Below are 12,878 nucleotides of genomic sequence, written 5' to 3'. Positions count from 1 at the left end.
CAACAAAAGAAAGGAAATTTGTGCATTTTAATGTTAAGTTAAAAAAGCATTGAAATGACTTAAAAAGTGTCTTTGAAACAGTGTTTATTGTTATTGATTTGTGAAGAAACTGGCTTAACCCTTAATCACAGTCACGCAGCTACAGTCATGCAGTCCCACGGGTCGCATGCTCAGAAGGCAGGAAAATTACATAAAAGCCACCATCAAGCACTGCTTTTTGCATTTAGTACACATTTATTCTTCTTAATGATACATATAATAGAGGGAAACATTCCACGTTGGAAAAATATATCTAAAAACAAAGATGATGTGACTTACCAAACGAAAGTGCTGGCAGGTTGATACACTCACAAACAAACACAAACATACACACAAAATTCAAGCTTTCGCAACCAACGGTTGCTTCATCAAGAAAGAGGGAAGGAGAGGGAAAGACGAAAGGATGTGGGTTTTAAGGGAGAGGGTAAGGAGTCATTCCAATCCTGGGATCACAAACTCGTCCACTTGCGTGGGTTGTCAGAAAACAGATGAAAACCAAGTAAAAACATAACACAAAAGTGACTGACTGTCCTGTACCATTTCCCAGGTGTAGAACATTCAAAGGTGCTCAAAGTGGTGACCCTGAACACACATATGCTGGTGCACTCGTTGATTGAAAGAATTATTTACTGCTTCCAGTGTTGCATGCTGAAGAGAATGACAAGCAAGCACGATACATTCCTGCATGTCCTCTGGAGTTGTCCGAATATCGGGATAGACAGCGTCTTTAATGCATCCCCAAAGAAAAAAGTCCTGAGAATTTAAATCAGGAGACCTAGCAGGCCAAGTAACGGTTCCTCCTCGACCAATCCATCTGGCAGGATACTTTCAGATCAGAACACGATGTGCACACAAGGCATTATGTGATGGACATCCATCATGTTGATACCACATAAGCATTCTGGTTCTTAGTGGCACTTCATCCAGAAGAGCAGGAACAATTCGTCTGAGGAAGTTGGCAAACGCTGTGCCATTTAGACTACCATTGATGATGAAATAAGGGCCAATAATTGTAGTACCAAGCATCCCACACCATACGTTGACTCTCCATTGACGCTGATGTTCCACCTGTCTAAGCCATTGTGGGTTGTCACTGGACCAATAATGCGTGTTCCTTGCATTTACCTGTTCTTTGTTTTGAGAAGGAACATTCATTGGTAAATAGAACATTGGAGAAGTAGTTCGGGTTGGCGATGATTTGCTGCTGTGCCCACTGACAGAACTGTACACAATTCTGGAAATCATTCTCATGCAATTCTTGATGTAGGTGTATGTGGTAAGAATGGAACTGGTGACTTGTAAGAATACGACGTACACTGGTTTTAGGAATGCCAATCCCGTGTTCAGCTGTCTTGTGCTCACATGTGGATTCATTGCAATGGAAGCGAGAACAGTAACTTTGGCAGCTTCATCTGTGCGAGTGCTATGATGATTGTGTTGTCGTGGGTTGAAACTTCCCGTTTCCTGAAGTGTCACAGTAAGATGAGAAAATATCCGTCAGGAAGGTGGGTTCTTGTCAGGATATCGCTCTAGATACAGTTCCACTACCTGCATAGCATTTCGCCTATCTTCAATGACAACAACAAAAGAAACGTTATGTCGATGCAGTTTGTAGGAAGGACAGCCTTTACTGTATGCCTACTCTACACAACAGTATTTAAAAGGACTAAACTACTGTACTAAATCTACCCATACATAAGAACACTGTATTGCAATTACTGTTCTGCTAACTTAAATTCACCATAGATGAGTAGCATTTCTACCTTCTCTTTGTTGGTATACATTCTACTCATACAAATCTTCTACTGACGATGGTTGATGGAGTGATGGGTGTGCATTCTACTTTCGTTTACATTTGTCCTCTGTCAACATGAGCATGTGGATGTGTTGCATTACCCCGAGTACCTGCACTAAGCACTGAGAGCATCAAAGTCAGTGTTGTGCTATGTAATTAATAACATTGTGTTTCAGTGAATGGTATACTGTGATACATTTTTTGAATAGGTCTTTAGAAGAGGGAATGGATTACCGAATAAAAAATACAGGGTGCCACTTAAACAAGTCATTCGTTGTTTATACCTTTGTAAAAAAATAAAGCTACAATGAAGGCAATCATGCTGATTGATGTCCCCCTGACGGCTAAAGAACATTTGTTTGAAACATTTTGTAATTTGCATCTATACAAACAGTTATTTAGGGTGGTAAAGATAAATGGGACACCATGTATATACAGGGTTAACCAGTGAAACGGGAAGATTTAAATAAGTAACTAATTCTTTAAGAAATTTTTTTTTTAATTTAATGGCTATAAATATAAAGTAAAGGTAGCCATTTACTGTACAATAAGTGAAAAAATTATTTTTTGAATATAACATCTGCCAAATGTCCTCCATTGGAATCAATGCCCTTCTGCAGCCAGGCCTGGAAGTTTCCCATGATATTTTGCAGCATATTGAATGGTATTCCATCAGTTTCGTCCTGAATTCGTTGTTTTAGGGCTGGGATAGTTCTGGGTGGATTGTTCTGAAAAACCTTTGTTTTTAGGTAACCCCATAGAAAAAAGTTGCAGGTTGTCAAATCTGGAGAGCGAGGGGGCAAGGGAAAATGACACCACCTGGAAACAAAGCATTCACAGCATTCATGGCAACTCTTGCAGTGTGACTTGTTGCCCCATCTTGTTGGAACATTGTGTGTTCATTCACTGGAAAACGGGCGAGTTCTGGCGTAAGAAAGTTAACAGTCGCAGCACTTTCATTGATATCCTCGAAGAAAAATGGGCCTATGATTCCTCTTGCTGACATTGCGCTCCAAACCGTCACTTTTTGAGCATGAACAGGCGTTTCATGAAGTGCGCCAGGGTTTTCCTCCGACCAGTATCTGAAGTTTTGTTTATTAACAAAACCAGAGAGGTGGAAATGTGCCTCATCTCTCATCCACAAGTGATTTACTTTGTCATCATTTTCTTGGAGTCTTCTGGCCATTTCCCCACAAAATTGTAACCGTTTCTGATAGTCACTTGGTTTGAGAGATTGCAAAATCTGTTTTTTGTATGGGTGAAAATGTAAATCTTGACAAAGAATCCCTCTCACCGAAGTGTTACTTGTTCCAAGACGTAGAGCATGTTGTTTGGCAGATCGGCATGGGCTTCTGAGCATTGCCTGTTGAACAGAAGCGATGTTTTGAGGGATTCGAATTGTTTTTGAACTCCCACCTTGTTTTTGAGATGTGAATCCAGTTTGTTCAAGGTTGTTTATGCACGAATGAATTGTGTTATCCGAGGGAACAGGCCTGTTGCGCGGTATGTTGAAATGGTGTCGAAAGGCATGTCGCATTTTCACCAAACTCTCACCATTCGTATAATACGCTTTAACTGCATAGCCACTATGTTCACCCGTCCAATGATCCATTGCAACTAAATGGCGGGACATGCAGGTAGAATGGAGCCGGCCACCATTACCCCCACCACACTCATTCCAGCTGTCAAGGCCATCTCCAGTCTGCCCATTTCACTGGCTAACCCTGTACAAAATATTGTTTTGGTGCTGTGGAAGAAACCTATTCATATTGCACTCAATATTCTTATCGAAATTTACAAGGATGGACACACATCGAAATATTAAAGTGTAGTTCCTTACTTGAAACTTGGTTGTTGCAGATTAATGTTTAACAGATACCATCATTGTTAAAGTTAATGAGTATTATTGGCAATGAATTACACAGAAAAAATCTGCACATTTCGCATCATCTTTCATGCACTGCGGGCACACCTTACGTGAGCATTCAAAACAAATTAGGACCTCGCACTTGCTACACAAATAACTTGGCTTCCTCTTCTTTTTTGCTGGACAAATAAAACATGTCTTCCTTCCATCCCTAGGTAGCCTCCTTTTCCAGGTCTTCACGGAGATGTGCCTCAGCTGCTAGAACTTGAATGATAAAAAATCTCAATTCTCCTGGAAAGTATTTGTTTATTATTCTTTTGTGCAATGATAGTTGGATCAGTTCTTTTGCCATAGCTTTCATGAAGTTCATCCTGGTAACTACAGGTCTTTCCTTGAATGACTTATGAACAGTTTATGCATTGATAATACTCACATCAAGAATATGGAAAAACACAGCCATGGGCCAGCATTGTGTACGGTGGCTTGAACAATATTGAGCACTCTTTCCATCTACAGTATCAAAACCACCCTTTGTGTTGTTATTGTGGGCTATAATTACAGATTTTTCACATCCCACACCATCTTCTATGGAGTAATGCATTGTGGATATAAGAATTACTGCTCATCCTTTCTTACGCACATGGGAATTCAATGTGATGTTTTGGTAAATGCATACAGGGTTGTTCCAACTTCACCTTCATGGGAAGGCAAAAAGATGCCAGAATTTCTTTTCAGTTCTTTCACACTGTTCCCATTATAGTCAAACCACATTTGTGCAGCACATCTGCAAGTTTGATTGACACATACCAGTTATCAGTGATGATGTTTCGATTACTATGTGCTAATGGCTTGCACAATCTGAGGACAGACTGGGTGGTAACTGCATTTTTCTTCTCGTCTGGGGAAAGTCCTGCTCTATCAGTACTGAGCCGCGGTAGGGGAACAAGGAGGAAACAAATGGTAGCACCAAAATTTTTCTTTTATCAGGGCGGCTTTATTAGAGTGAACAGTTACACTGATTCTCAATCTTTCAAATCAACTTTAGTTCTTTAAGACAAGCAGCTGCGATTAGTCAAAACAACTAACACTTTTAATACAGTAGCAAAGGGCAAGCTGGGAAGACAATGAAATTTAAGTAACAAGTCTCCACAAATATGGCTTCACAGGTAAGATTAAATTTATGATTGTTAAAATGTTTTTCTTTTTTTTCTGACATCGCAGCAGTAGGCAAGATAAAATTAGCTCAGTTAACAAAATACAATTACACCAAAACTCAAATACACGTTAAAATTTAACACACACGGCAACAACCGCCAGCTTACAATAGTTCAAAACATTATTCAGTTTCATAGGTGCACAGATGTCATTACCAAGGGGAGTGTGCGAGCCAACTTGAAGCAATTATAACATGGCATAGACCAAATTATAGATTCGGGAGTCTATGCAGAGAAGTCGGCAAGAAACGGTAAACAAGTCAGGAAACGATCACCATCGCCCACATACACACTCGCGCACGGGCACAGAGGAGCCAACCTTAAGCCAGGGAGATAGGACTGGCAGGATGCAAAAAAAAAAAAAAAAAAAAAAAAAAAAAAAAAAAAAAAAAAAAAAAAAAAAAAACACAAAATTCGTCACGGGGCACACCGAACCACTGGACGGGAACTACCAAAATTCACTCACCTTAAACTTTACGTATGACCCCTGGGTGAGGAAATGGGAAATCGTACGGGCACAGGCGGCCAGCAAAAACCCCAGACAAACACACAGAATCCCATAAATTCCAAAACATAATTTAATCACTAATCCTCCAAACCCCGGATCTTGGCACAAGCGAAATTACAGGCCACAGGATCCAAAGGCATTCTGCAGGAGAGTAAGGAGGGAAAAGGTTAAACAAAGTTCTGCAATGGCACAATATGACGCCAAGAAAAACACACTAAGTAAGGTACATCACCCCACAGAAAGTCGAGAAACACGAACACTGGGGTTTGCCCACGTTTCCAAAGCAATCATAACAACGAAGATAATCTTCTTCATCCGGCCATAACACTCTGAAACACACAAACAGCACCAAACTTCCGAGGACGGAAAAGTACTCCTCTGTAAACTATATCCGGGAGTAGCACAGACACAAGCTCCTGGCAAGGCGCGGTCCCGGGAAATTGCCGCGAGAAAGATGATGCAGCACGAGTATCGTCACCCAGGCCTCAGCAAGTGCAGTCAGACAGGGCAGGAAAGCTGGTAATCAGGCGGCGACTCCAACCACCGACCAGGTGGAGCAGCAAGTAACACCAGCCCTGACCAGCAACAGCGTGGAGGGACCCACCGCCCGATGTAAACGGCATTGCTCGCGCTCCAAACTTCACTGCCCTCGCAGACGCCACCGGGCAGATACAGTGCCACCCGCCGCCATGAGGCGCCCCGCAATGGAGCAAGAAACATCACTCGGAGGCCCAACAATCGAGAATCGATCGGGAATACTGCCGCCATTGCACAAGTACCTTTTGCACAGTAGAGATAGGTGTTGAAGACCTAATTACTCCTTGAACCAACGCGGCATTGAAGCTTCAGGTGGTACTTCATTGGTTTAGATGGAATATACATTTTGAACCTACAATGTCCTCTAAAGCCGATCATCATTTTGTGAACTGCAGCATTACCCCCAAGAATTTTCATTGAATTTATGTAGAATGTTTGTTATAACAGCTGCTGGATCAGAAATCTTACGTAACTCCCTGCCATGAAGGTTGTCATACCTCAGGCAGTTCAGAATTACAGCAAATCTTGCTGATGACATAGTGATATGGAAAATAACATCGCCAGTCCCATGAATGCAAAAGAGAGAACGAGTCTCTTCGTTATTCAATTTGCATGCAGCTGTGTAGATTATAAGGTCGATAAAACTCTTCATTTCACACATTGTAGGTGGTCTGACTTCTGTTCACTCCATATTCGTGTACTCCCCTCCACCCCCCTCCCCCCTTTCTTTTTTCCCATGTGAGTATTCCGTTCAGTGTATCATCACTGAAAATATAGCTCCAAGCTGCGAGACCTGCGATTGTCTTTTAAGAGTGTGTTGAAATCTTCAGTATATTATGAGCTGGAATTCTGACATTCCTGTTTGGTTCTACTCTTGACCACTTGAACCTATTTCTGCCATAGCAGTATTTCCTAGCACGTTCCTTATCTTCTTTGCTTTCTGCTTCTCTTTCAGCCCTTTCCTCACTTCTTTCACTCTCGCCAGGCACACATGATTCAGATTCATGTTCACCGTGTATAAAATCGCCCTCCTCCACATCAGAGAAATCAAGTTGGATGTGTCACTCCCATTTCATTGATAATTCTTGATTATATAATCTGTCACTGACTTACACTAACACAGTTGTGCAGTCCCCTGGATGACATTTCAACAAAATGAAAGCAAACGGAGCACTTTCAACAATGACTATCATGTCAACAAGCAGCAGGCTGAGAATCCGGAAGCTACTGGCCAGCCCAGCTCACAAAGGCCAATAGCATTCTTAGAAACAGGGGTGTGAAAGGCAGTGTGGTCCCAGGGACTGCGCAACTGTAGTTAATGGTTAAATTGGAGCAGTTTTCTTCAAACAACTGCTCTGCAGAATCCCTTAACTGAAGAACTGCAAAGAAGTTTGAATCTGAAAAAAGGTGAGGCATTGTACATGTGTACGGCACGAAGACAGAAGGGATGGCAATTTTTGAACCATCATTGCAGGAGAAAGCCCTTTTTATATAAAAGAAACCAACTACAGAAGGGAGATGACAGTTTTGCTGCTATTGTTAGCTTGTTTGAAAAGTGGAAGAGGTGGTATGGAGTGCCTCAACTACACACATGCAGAGAAAAACCTCTCTGATGACTCTGAGGCCATTTTGAAATGTACTGTAAAGTTTAAAAACACTATAGCTGAAGAAAATTCATCCAGTGAACACATTTCCAACTGTGATGAAACTGGTTGAATTTCAAAACTTGTACTGGCAAACACACTTGCTTCTCCTGAAGAAAAAAGTGCTCCTGGGCCAAAAAAAGTAGAGTGGTTCACGGCTATGGCAGCTTCATATGCAGCTGGAAACTGCAAACTCAAACTCATTGTTATTGGGAAGTCTGTCAAGCTGAGAGCATTCAAGAATGTAACCACGTTGGCACCTCTGGGTATCTACATGTATCAAAGTAATACCTGGATGAATCCGGAAATATTCGAGAATTGGTTTTTGAACTCATTTCTACCAGAGTGCAAATAGTTTTTACAAGAAAATGAATTGCCATGCAAAGCTATTTTGACAATGGTTAATGCCTCCTGACCTTCATGTGTAGAACAACTGCAATGTGACGGCATCCTCACCATGTTTCTCCCATCAAATGTTACCAGTTTGATGTAGCCAATGGTTCAGGGTGTTGGTGGCATGTCTTGAATCTGGGGAAAAGTAAAAATCTCCAACTTATCTAGATATCATTGGTGATTAGTACAATCAATCCTTGCATTCGGATGACAATGGAAGCATTATAGGAGCTTGAAAGAAAGTGTCAGTGAATGATGATGTGTACTGGATCAATGAGTCGTGGAGCGAGCTAAAGTCAGATGCAATTTCTAAGTCATGTAGAACACAGAAACTGAAGATTCTGTTGATGAGGACAATCACACATTGTGTGTTGAAAACTCTTACAGGTATGCAACCAAGTGACATAGTCAACAGCCACCAATATTTCGGCAGAAGCGCACCCTGCTATTTTCAAGGCAGAACTGTGAAAGTGGCAGGGTGTGATTCTGTCAAAATATCTGTGGTTGTCGACAACACCCACCTTCATTCCCTTAATAATTTGAACATTTTTATAAGCCTGGAGAAACTCAGGTCTTGCACATAATTTGATTTAATCAGAAGTTTGCCAGACCGTGAAGAGGCAGAAAATGTGGAAACAACTGAGTGGTTACATTCAGACAAACAGTTGGAAGTTACAGACTCTTCTGTAACTGATTTTGTCGACACCCAAACATAGAGTGTGTGTGTGTGTGTGTGTGTGTGTGTGTGTGTGTGTGTGTGTGTGTGTGTGTGGTGAGAGTAATCAGGCCCAGACTGTACCGATGACGAGTCAGAGCGATGGCTGTGCTGCACTAAAGGCCACCATGGGCCACATGGAACACAGTCTGAGGCAATACCAACCCCCAGCCAGCTCTTCAGATGGCAATTGACACTGCTGTGCAAAAATGTTGCAGCTTCACACAACGAAAGACACTCCATCATTATTTCATGAAGTAAATTGTTACCAGACAAATGAAATACTTTATTCTGCCAATGTGAGTCCTCACGTAAACACTTTATTAAAAAGTTCATATTTTGACACCTTTAGTCTTTTCAACATTATTTTATTTCTTTTTCTCACATAAATGTTCATATTTAATAAGGAAAAACGCCAAACACTCTTGCAGTTTGAGAAGTTATTTTATTTTATTTTCACAGCCAGTTTTGGCAATTCTGAAAAAAACTATGGCAGTTAACTTTCATACCACACAAAACCTCCATCCTGCAAACCCTGGTTTCACTATCGAAGGAAAAAATGTGTTGAAGGTCAATCATACAAAATTTCTAGGTGTACATGTTCAGGCAGATATGCTGTTAGGATCCTCACTCAAAATACAAGCTGCTCAGTGCTGACAATGTATCATTGCAGTATACAATCGCTACTTATGTACGGAATAATTTTTTGGGGGAATTCCACAAATACTACAAAAACATTTAAAATACAGAAAAAGATTATCAGGGTGATAAAGAACTAAATGTAAGGATTCCTGTAGATCCCTCTGGATATGTTGCCACTGCCTTGCTTGTATATATACGAAATGCTAATTTTCACAAAAGGGAGCATCTTAAAAAAAGGAAAATCTCTTCAAACACAACTATGATACACACACATATGAAACTAGACAGAAGATGAACCTACACAGAAAAACAGTAAATACAAACTTATGCAAAATAGGAGTGTATCATTCTGGAGCTATGTTATATAACCATATGCCTTTTTACCTAAAATGCATACCAACATTAAATGCATTTAAAATAAAGTTAAAACAGTTTTTCCTTTACCACTGCTTCTATTCTTTGTCAGAGTTTATGGAACATCATAATAAGTAAACCTCATTTACCAAATTCCATTGTGCGACATCAGCAGAATGTGTAGGCCAGGCCAATTCATGGGTCCATCACATCCAGACCAGTGACCTGGAAATGTTTGATTCAAAGTTTTCCAAACATCCAACAATCAGTAAAGTTGCATGTCTTCAACCCGGGGGAAAGTAAAACTCTCAAACATGTCTAGATGTTTTGTTCCTGTTACAGTCACCCCAGTAAAGAACAATGGTCCAGTTATGTGGTCCTACATGAGGCCACACTAAAAGTCCACTTTCGAGCTGCCTCTCACCTTTTTCCTGAAACTATGTGGATTCTGTGATCCACAAATGCGAAGATTATGTTTCTCACAGTTCTAGATACATGGAATGTGGCCTTACCAGAAAACATCACAATTCAAAAGAAAGCTACACTGCTGGCCATTAAAATTGCTACACCAAGGAGAAATGCAGATGATAAATGGGTATTCATTGGACAAATGTATTATACTAGAACTGACATGTGATTACATTTTCATGCAATTTGGGTGCATAGGTCCTGAGAAATCAGTACCCAGAACAACCACCTCTGGTCGTAATAACGGCCTTGATATGCCTGGGCATTGAGTCAAACAGAGCTTGGATGGTGTGTACAGGTACAGCTGCCACGGCAGCTTCAACACAATACCACAGTTCATGAAGAGTAGTGATTGGCGTATTGTGATGAGCCCAGTTGTTCGGCCACCATTGACCAGACATTTTCAATTGGTGACTGATCTGAAGAATGTGCTGGCCAGGACAGCAGTTGAACATTTTCTGTATCCAGAAAGGCCCTACATGAGGTCGTGCATTATCCTGCTGAAATGTAGGGTTTCGCAGGGATCGAATGAAGGGTAGAGCCACGGGTCGTATCACATCTGAAATGTAACGTCCACTGTTCAAAGTGCCGTCAATGTGAACAAGAGGTGACAAGAGACGTGTAGCCAATGGCAACCCATACCATCACGCCGGGTGATACAACAGTATGGCAATGACGAATACACACTTCCAATGTGCGTTCACCATGATGTCACCAAACACGGATGCGACCATCATGATGCTGTAAACAGAACCTGGATTCATCCGAAAAAATGACGTTTTGCCATTCGTGCACCCATGTTCGTCGTTGAGTACATCATCGCAGGCGCTCGTGTCTGTGATGCAGCGTCAAGGGTAACCGCAGCCGTGGTCTCCGAGCTGATAGTCCATGCTGCTGCAAACGTCGTCAAACTGTTTGTGCAGATGGTTGTTGACTTGCAAACGTCCCCATCTGTTGCCTCAGGGATTGAGACGTGGCTGCACGATCCGTTACAGCCATGCGGTAATATGCCTGTCATCACGACTGCTAGTGATATGAGGCCGTTGGAATCCAGTATGGCGTTCCATATTACCCTCCTGAACCCACCGATTCCATATTCTGCTAACAGTCGTTGGATCTCGACCAACATGAGCAGCAATGTCGCGATACGATAAACCGCAGTCTCGATAGGTTACAATCTGACCTTATCAAAGTCGGAAACGTGATGGTACACATTTCTCCTCCTTGCACGAGGCATCACAACAACGTTTCACCAGGCAATGCCGGTCAACTGCTGTTTGTGTATGAGAAATCGGTTGGAAACTTTCCTTGTGTCAGCACGTTTTAGATGTCGCCACCGGCGCCAACCTTGTGTGAATGCTGTGAAAAGCTAATCATTTGCATATCACAGCATCTTCTTCCTGTCGGTTACATTTCGCGTCTGTAGCACATCATCTTCGTGGTGTAGCAATTTTAGTGGCCACTAGTGTAGATTTCGGCTGATTCAGTTAAGCAACAGTGATATGATTTGCACGTGACATGCTTATCATTGGGTCTCATGGTCTGCAGAATCAGCAACATGTAGCTGCACAGACACAACAGCTTTCTGAGGACTTTATCGCCGGCCGCGGTGGTCTAGCGGTTCTGGCGCTGCAGTCCGGAACCGCGGGACTGCTACGGTCGCAGGTTCGAATCCTGCCTCGGGCATGGGTGTTTGTGATGTCCTTAGGTTAGTTAGGTTTAAGTAGTTCTAAGTTCTAGGGGACTTATGACCTAAGATGTTGAGTCCCATAGTGCTCAGAGCCATTTGAACCATTTTGAGGACTTTATCAATAGTTGCATGTGGCACCTGAAGTTGTCTTGAAGCCTTAAGAGTTAATTTGTGTGGACTTTTTTTGGAATGCTTGGCAGATATTCTCAACACGCTGACCCCATGGGTGCTGCTTCAAAATGCTGCAATTGTTCAAAACCTACCCATGTCATGCTATTAACCTCTTAGCATCTAGTGTTAAATTTTGTAAACAGAATTAAATTGGCTTTGCATCATAACAGTGGATTTATTTTTTGCATACCAAAGCAGACTTTGTGCTTTCTCCTGAACTGATGCCAGTTTTGCTTGGACAGACAACAGTGATACAATGAAAGCACACCAAATTTGACAAAAATTAAGCAGCAACTCTGTGACCCTCGGCACTCATTGCGCAAACCAGACCTGGAACAAAGAAAGATTTACTATTTTTAAACTACCTCAGAAATAGGGCATGTGGTGTACACACCCAGTATTGATGTTTTGACTGCTTTATGAGCAGGTGAAGTGTCCTGGTGAAACGGTAGACCATGCAGTCACACCTTGATTGCTTCTCGTTGGTGTGAAGGCAGACCAGTCTTCTGAAGAAATGTACATATGTATGAAATAACTTGTACTGACTGAACACAGCATCAGTTGTATATCTCTAGACTTGGGTAAATATGAGCCCAGACTTCAGAGTTGTATAAAATTGGGCAACTGTAGTGGAAAGACAGCTGCTGAAGCAATTAGTGAAGATTACTGTGAAAGAAGGAGCAGACAAGACAATGGTTAATGTATCTTTCCTAACTGTTCTTCCGTCTGGTGTCCGTTTCATATTGAATTCACTGAAAAGTTACAGAATAGTTGAGGGTATTTTCATTTTTTTTTTTTTTAACCAGATGCATTTCACTTTATTGAGGTCAAGCATCATCAGT

At 41.6% G+C, this 12,878-nt stretch overlaps 1 protein-coding gene across 1 annotated transcript in view; it reads left to right on the top strand.

Moving 5' to 3' along the window:
- LOC126254107 (uncharacterized) overlaps positions 1-12,878 on the top strand; it is a 285,482-nt gene that overhangs the window by 141,633 nt on the left and 130,971 nt on the right. The window lies entirely within an intron of this gene.

The sequence above is a fragment of the Schistocerca nitens genome, chromosome 1 (genome assembly GCF_023898315.1).
Source record: "Schistocerca nitens isolate TAMUIC-IGC-003100 chromosome 1, iqSchNite1.1, whole genome shotgun sequence".
Taxonomy (NCBI): Eukaryota; Metazoa; Arthropoda; class Insecta; order Orthoptera; family Acrididae; genus Schistocerca; species Schistocerca nitens.
This window is presented reverse-complemented; position numbering and strand designations above follow the sequence as displayed.